Source organism: Megalopta genalis, chromosome 16, assembly GCF_051020955.1.
Source record: "Megalopta genalis isolate 19385.01 chromosome 16, iyMegGena1_principal, whole genome shotgun sequence".
NCBI classification, from domain to species: Eukaryota; Metazoa; Arthropoda; class Insecta; order Hymenoptera; family Halictidae; genus Megalopta; species Megalopta genalis.
In genome coordinates, this window is record NC_135028.1 from 3022554 (window position 1) to 3030119 (window position 7566).

General features: G+C 43.0%; 1 protein-coding gene across 8 annotated transcripts in view; it reads right to left on the bottom strand.

The window, feature by feature from the left end:
* The window catches only part of sona (sol narae metalloprotease), a 156756-nt gene extending 151021 nt beyond the window's left edge, over window positions 1-5735 (bottom strand). For 2 of the 8 annotated variants that reach the window (XM_033470213.2, XM_033470212.2), the window contains exons 1-3: window positions 5132-5623; window positions 4300-4327; window positions 1386-1730 (exon numbers count right to left, since the gene is read on the bottom strand). The gene's annotated coding sequence lies outside the window, so the exon portion shown is untranslated. Of the gene's footprint in view, window positions 1-1385; window positions 1731-4299; window positions 4328-5131; window positions 5624-5714 lie in introns of those variants that run through there. The other 6 variants (XM_076527032.1, XM_033470215.2, XM_033470209.2 and 3 more) reach the window with 5 other exon arrangements.
* Between the last annotated feature and the right edge of the window lie 1831 nt (window positions 5736-7566).

Genomic DNA, 7566 nt, shown 5'->3' on the forward strand with positions numbered 1-7566 from the left:
AGATATTAATGAATATTTTCTAGCGCTGTTCGATGCGAGTAACGGCGATAAAGAACGTGAAGAACCACCGCTTGTACAAATCATTGAGAATAACAGATTCTTTAAACATTTGCACAGACGTTGCATGTCTCAATTCATATACCGACGGCTGCTGCTTGCAACACAATCTTCATGTAACAAAAAAAAAATTAGATGCAATCGCACATTCAGCTTCATGCTCGGCGATACAGGCCCGTGACGCGTGTAAAACGCGCATTTTCGAAACTCGAAACCGAATAATGGAACGTATTTCATTCAACCGATTGTTTGGCAAACACCAAACTCATTTCATTCCTGTTTGAAATACGAAACGTGTTCGTGTCACGTATTTTATGCGGCTCTAATTTGTCGGAGATTAAGCGTGTGATTGAAAAACGAAGAGACCGGAGATTATGAAGTTTAATTTTACAGCTATACAGATACATGTACATTGTACACGTTGCATGTATGCGTGGTTTATCGTTTTGTATGTAGAATAAGATCGACGTAATCAACGCAATTCAATGTACAGTAAAGAAAACTTGACAATTTGGGAAGAGGAGATACGATTATTCGAGCCTCGCGACTCACTTTTATAGTTGCCGATTGTCAACAATCCTAAAAACGAGGTGCAAGGCTCGAATAATTGTATCTCCACTTCCCAAATTGCCCATTTTTATTTACAAACTGAAGAAAAATTGGGCAAAATTTACTGTGCATACACAAAGGCGTGTACTTGATAAAATGATTCCTAAAATAAAACGTCATTGAGTACAATTGTTATATATATTGCCAATTTGTAAGCTCAAGATAATTCGAAGGTCATTGTATGGTGGATCACTGAATTCATTTTTTCATCAGCTATAACAATATGGAGTTAAAAATACATAGTGCTATTTCAAAAAGTCAGGGTGACCTTAGTTTTTTGTTGAATAAAAAAATTTTTCGCAATTTTTATTAATACACTTTATTCCCATCAAAGTACCGAATAACTATTATTCGAAATATTTTTTTGTCGGATTGGTCTAAATGCCTAAAAGATCGTGGCGACCGTTACGGTGAACACCCTGTATATATGTACATTGTGTATATAGCTATATACATATAGCTATTTGATCTATTCACCTACTACGTTTAAAATGTATATTAAATTAGTGCTGTTCGTTTCAATATGCAAAACAAAATATTTTACTATCCGAAACGTCTCGCAAAATCAAATTCGAAAAAAAATTAAATAGACAAAAACTAGTTACAATCGCTTCGATTAAACAAATATGAGTATTTAGTAACGATAGTAGTGTACTAATCCAAATAGCAATCGTGGATCCTGAAACGAATCGGGTGCAGAAAAATTCCGGGAGACTTACGTCATTTATAGTTGAAAAGTGTGGTGCTGCGATCGAGTGCGCGATCTTCCGAAGCCTTCATTTTTCCATATTCGTGGTCGTCGAATTCGTCCAGATCATCACGTTGACGACAAGAGTCGAAAGACGCACAAACACGCACGAACGTATGCGGGAAAAGTCGAATAACGAGGGTGAGGTTACACGATGCAATCGTATGGTCTTCCCTCCACTCGGTAAATTCGTTCGCGTTAAAAGACCTTACTTCCGGTGCAATTCCCGTGCACACCGATTTCGTGTTCACTGCACATCAACACACTGGCGGCTTCTTCTCCGCACGATCGTGATGGTACGTGGCGGAACGTAGGACTAGGCATGTTTCAGAAAAACAGTAATTATTGGAAATGAGTCGGCATATTTTTCAGATCTTTCTAAACTTGTTTCTCTTGGCGGAAGAAAAAAAGACCCGTGGCTCGGATACGTAAACTTTGATAGCGACCGAAGACAACGTGGGCGCATGAAAATACGGTGAAAACGACGTTCGCTCGTTCGAAGAACACGTGCATTAAAGGAGATCGCGAGTATTTAAAATCACATAATTATCTTTCTTTCCTTAATGTCTATTTACAGTGCTATGAGGCAGCGTAAGTAAAGGTATTGCCAGGGACTCGCCAGCCGTAAGAACATCAGAACATGTCCCCACTTTTCTAGCCGCGACGGAAAGAGAAAAGGAGTAGGGGCCGCCGAGAGCGACGCGACGCGACACTCCCCGTTTCTAGTCCTTTTCTCCTTTCTTTGCGTTCGACAGTGGTTAGACAAGAGAGGACAAGCTTTGAAGTTCCTACGGTCCGCGAGCTCTGGGTATTGCACACTCGCTGCGAGGAGTATGTTGACAGCTTTTCAAACGGAATAACTTCTTTAACACTAGGTTTACGGAACCCGTCAAAACGACGAGTCACTTAATTTTTTAACTTACGATTATTCATATCGTAAAAATACATTTTATGAGTTATTTATTCAATTTATATGTGACTTACTGCAAATGTTACAGTATAGTTGTTAAAAATCAGAATAAATGTCTTATTGTTACTTTTATAAACTGATATAAAACAGCTATTTTTTTGTGCTCCGTAAATCTAGTGTTCAAATTTATCTAAATTACTGTAACCTTTTTGTGATGTTGATCCTGACTAGTTTGGTAGGGAATAAGAAAAAATGTTTTTATTTAAAAATCGTGTTTTTCTTCGACTATTTTATCTGTGTCTGTCATGAAAATTTGAAACGTGCGTATTGTAAATCCTGGTAACTGATAGGCGTAATGAACATTTCATCGAAATCGATTAACGCAGAGTGAAGCTGCAGGCGTTGAAAGATTTTAAAAACTGCAGATTTCTTCGAGTTTATAAAGGAGAGTGTCAGAAATCAGCATCTTTAATTGTTTACAGCTTATATCTCAAGACCAACCGACGTCGCGTGTTTTCAATTTTCATTATAGGCTCGGATAAAGTTGAAAAAAAGCATGATCTTTTAATTTTTCTATCATCTCAACCAATTGAAACGTAACAAATATTTTTTACTTATTCGCCAGCAAATTAGTCGGGCTAGCAAAAAGAAATCAATTCATTTGGACCGATTGAAAAAGAGTTGTCCCATCTGGAAACGTGTCAACATACTTAACGAGTACATATGTAGGGTGAGGCACAAAGTCCCCACGATTTTTCAGCCCCCTCCGTTGGTCTGGCATAAAAATGTTTCCTGTCGAAGTTAATTAGTATTTAACCAACAAGAAATTGAAAATGTTTAAATTTAAAGATAAATTGATTTTCCATAAAAAAACAAGATCACCGTTATATCTTTAAATGAAACTAGTTAATTTTAACTTCATAGTATTGTAGGCGTCGTCGAGACGAATTCAACGACCTGCGAATCACAATATTTGGTTTTATATAAATTTCTCTTTTGTTTCATGTGTTAAGATCCGAAATTGGATAAATAAGCATTTGTAATGTTTACGTTCATTTGTTTATGTTTACATGCGAGACCTTGAAGTTATGTATCGCCGAATTATTTCAAATATTGTGGCAATTGATTCATGGCAATTTTTTCTTCGATGTCATCTAAAGGTCATCGGTTAGCAGATCGTTGAATTCGTCTCGACGGTGTCCTTATTTTTTTATGGAAAATCAATTTGTTTTTAAATTTAAACAATTACAATTTCCTGTCAGTTAAATACTAATTAACTTCGATAGGAAACATTTCTTTGTCAAATCGTCGGAAGAAGCTAAAAAGACCTCATCCTGTATATAATACAGCTTCGAATGAGCGATGTATTTTGTTTGTACGAGCATATAAAAAAATGCATACACATCACGCGCTGGTATACGATTTTAAATTAGAAGTAGTAATATATTTTAGTTATTGTGATTCGTACAATTATTATGAAAATTCTAGGAATCCTATACCATTCAAAATCATGTTGACCATATACAAATGTCTTTATTTCACGGTAATTAAAAAAAAAAACACGTTGCTTTCATAACCAACAAATGCGTAACTAATGATTTCTTAAATCGCTCCTGCGATCAATTATATCTGATTTGTATGAAAATGTTGGAAACGAAGACTCTATTAATAACTGCAACATCTAGGATTTTGTTACCGTCGCGAGTCGTTCATCGAGACAAGTATTATTGCCTAATACAAGTCGTCAATGATTCGCTTCGATTTGGAAAAACGCGAACACCGGCGATTAGTAATAATGACTTCAAAAACTTCGCCGTTCGCAGGATCCTTAAAAAAGCAGACACGAATAAAACGAAAACTGAGCGATAATAACAAAGTTTTTGTCAGAAAACCATTAACAACGTGGGAATAAACTTCGATACAAGAAAACATATTTCTGAGTCGCGTTTGTTCATATATCTATCGAACAATTTACCTTTTCCATTAGATAAACCGTCTTTGTACTGTAAAAAGATATTGTAAATAAATTTCGAACAGATCCACAACGTGCCGAACGAGCCGGGCTCGATATTAATCAGTTCTCGAAAGTGAATTTAGCTTTGCCACGTATAGTTATACCGAACTGATCCCGAATTGAACGTTTCAAATTATCGATCGCGCTGAAAGACTCGCCAACTTCGTCGCTTTCCCTAATTCGTCGGCAAGTTTTTCGACGCACGTTCTCGAACGTCCTACTTTCGATTCACGGCGAATCTAAGAAGAATCGATTTTTCGAACCGTGTACGCGAGAATTTCCTTTTTAAGCGGCTGCGAAGGTGCCCGCGATTCTGCACAGGAAAACGAGCCACGTCGAGAGCGAGATCGACGGACGTTTAGCAATGCCCGCTTCCTGACGCCGCGAACGCGTGTCGTAGAAGCCCGAACGCGTTCACCGTCGACGTTTCGTGTTAACTAGCCCCGGTGAAACTACGTATCTCCGAACGCGTATGAAATTGACTACTTTCGATCGCCGCGTGGAAAGACGAGCGTGATCCAGGCTCGGCTCGCAGGTGCCGAGCTACGTGCACCGTGGCATCGACTTCGACAACAGGGGCTCTAATTGCGATAGACAAAGCCTGCATATATACGCGAGTGGAACGAGACACAGCGCACGCATTCTTTTCCCCGGTTTTTCATCGTCGCCCGTTCAACTCGGTATCTGGCACAAGTGCATCGTACGCGTTGCACATACGGAGGACGCGCACTTTCGCTGTCGTTCCGCGGTGAACTAATCCTATCGTGACACAGTGTTCGGCGAGTATCCTTACGGGCAAACTATTCCCCGGTGTCCTGAATAATCGTGTCTTTGCCGCGGATATCGGCGTGCGTCGACGGGATGGCCTCCTTTCTATTCGGTTTCCTTGCTCTCTTCGAAAGAACGAGGGAACGACCGGGACGATTCACCAAAACGGAAAGGAAGCGATTGGAGGAAGAAACGGATAAAAACGAGCCCCGTCTCACGAGACGTTTCGCTCTCTCGATCCGGAGGTTTTCGCGTTCCGCGGATTCGAACTCGCGGGCATCTCCTCGCGGGGCGAACTTCGCGGCAACCCTCGCCGAGAACCCTCGCGGCCGAAAAACACGATCGAGCCCTGGAACGATCGGTGGCCGATCGGCAGCTCGACGGCCGATTTGCGCCGAGAAAACGGGGTCGCGAAAAAAAGAACCGTGACGCGAGCAGAGAGCACCGCGGGATTGGAAATTAATGCGAATGCGCGAGCGGACTCGGTCTAACTGCGGACGACGATACCCGTCGACGTCGGTAGCAAAAGTAGAAGGTGGGGAACGGAACCCGGGAACGGGGACCGCTCGACACTGGCGATTGTGATTGTTGCACGGCCGTACACGTACCGTGCATGCCACGGACAGAAGGTTGCCTCAGCGTCGATCACCACGCTACTGGTCATCCGTTCGTTTCAAAATCGGGAAAGTCGCCGATCCGAGAGAGGTTGTCCTTCTCGAAACCCTCTTTCGGTACTGATTGCCGTCCCCGCGCCCCGCCGCGCCGCGCAGCCGTCTCCTCGCCGAGTCGACAGTTAACGATCGGGCCCGATCGCGTTCCCGCCGATTACATTCGCATCTCCGCATTCTTCCGTTCCATATTCTTCGAATATGTACCCGAATTCGCTGGTATCAAGGTGAAAGGTCGCGCGCAGATTTCACAAGATCCGACTCGGTCGCTGACTGACACGACATTTTCAATCGTAACCACCCTGGACGAACGTGTATAAATTAATTCGACGACGACGCAGGTTTGTATAGGTCGCGAACCAAGAGAAAAAGAAAAGAAAAAGCAAGAACGACGTTGCAGGACAGACGCCCGGAAGAGTCTATGCGCTGCGGCTACGCGTGACTCACTCGGCCGGACCGAATCTCCGGCGATTACACGCGGGTTTGGTTTGTAAATCTGTCGGTCTGGAGGCCTGGTGGACGCGGGTCGGACGTCGGGCCGCGGTAGAAAATGTATCCTGTTGGACGAAGATCGGTGAAAAAGACGTTGCCTGCGCCGCGGCGGGGAGACAAAGAGCGCAAAATAGAAGGGAAACGAACCGGAGGCTTGCGATTAGAGGCAATCGTTTTCCGGTTTTCCGTTCGCGAGCTATAAACCCGGCTGCGCTTGCTCTTGCCTTTTCCTTCCTGCTTGCTCGCTCCTGCGCCCGGGCAGCGCGTTCCGTTGCTCTGCTCGCCTCGTGAGAGGGAAAGTATTTTATACCACGCTTGGCTTGGCAAGAGAAAGGGGACACGGTTCGCTCCTAATTTCTGTTTTAAGTCGGTGAACCTATATGTATATTGTGGCCGAGCGTGTAACTCGACTCGCCGGGCAATATAACGCTGTAACGCCGTGCGAAAATATACGTATGTATGTTTGTATTTACGTATGTAAGCATATATCCATGTATTTATGTATATATGTATGTACGTATGTACGTATAAGACATGTATGTATGTATGTATGTACGTATGTATGCATGTATGTACGAATGTGTGTATACTATTGTACGTGTAGCATATTAGCGCAGGCGGCATACAACGGAGAATACGCTTGCGCGGCATACACGCGGATCGGTTTATGGTACAGCGGCATTATTATCGTTCATATCGTCTCGTAATGGCTTCGACTGCGATACGACAAAGGTAAAATGAAGGAAAGGAAGGAACAAGGCGAGCCGAGCGACGGCGACGGCGACAGCGACGCGGAGGAGAACGAGCTGCTGGCGGTTTTCTATCGGAGAGACGAGGATGCAGCTTCCTGGCTAAAAGTGAAATCGTCTGTACGCCGACTTGTATCATAGCCGTTATTATATGTTATGCCAGGGGTTCGGACGGCATCAGACCACGATTACACCAGCTGCGAATTGTATATCGAGCCTCAACGTTCGCTCATCGCTGCGGCCACTAGCTCACGGTTTAATCGATTCGATGAAACCGAACACGTAAAACCGTTGATCGTCGTTCGGCCGTGTTAGCTCTCGTGAACGGGGTCTAAACCCAGTGAGCAGTCCGCGTATTGTTTCCAGCTGGTAGCCAGGTTCACTAGCCAAACACAAGACGCAGGTATCTGCGTTAATTACAAAAGTGAAAGTATGGGTCATTTACGATGCTAGCATGTATCTATGTATATGTAGATGCCCGTGTATGAAATAAAAAGAAATCTGGCGGCCCCTTCTTTCTATTCCTTTTACGTAATTGATCTTGATACTGT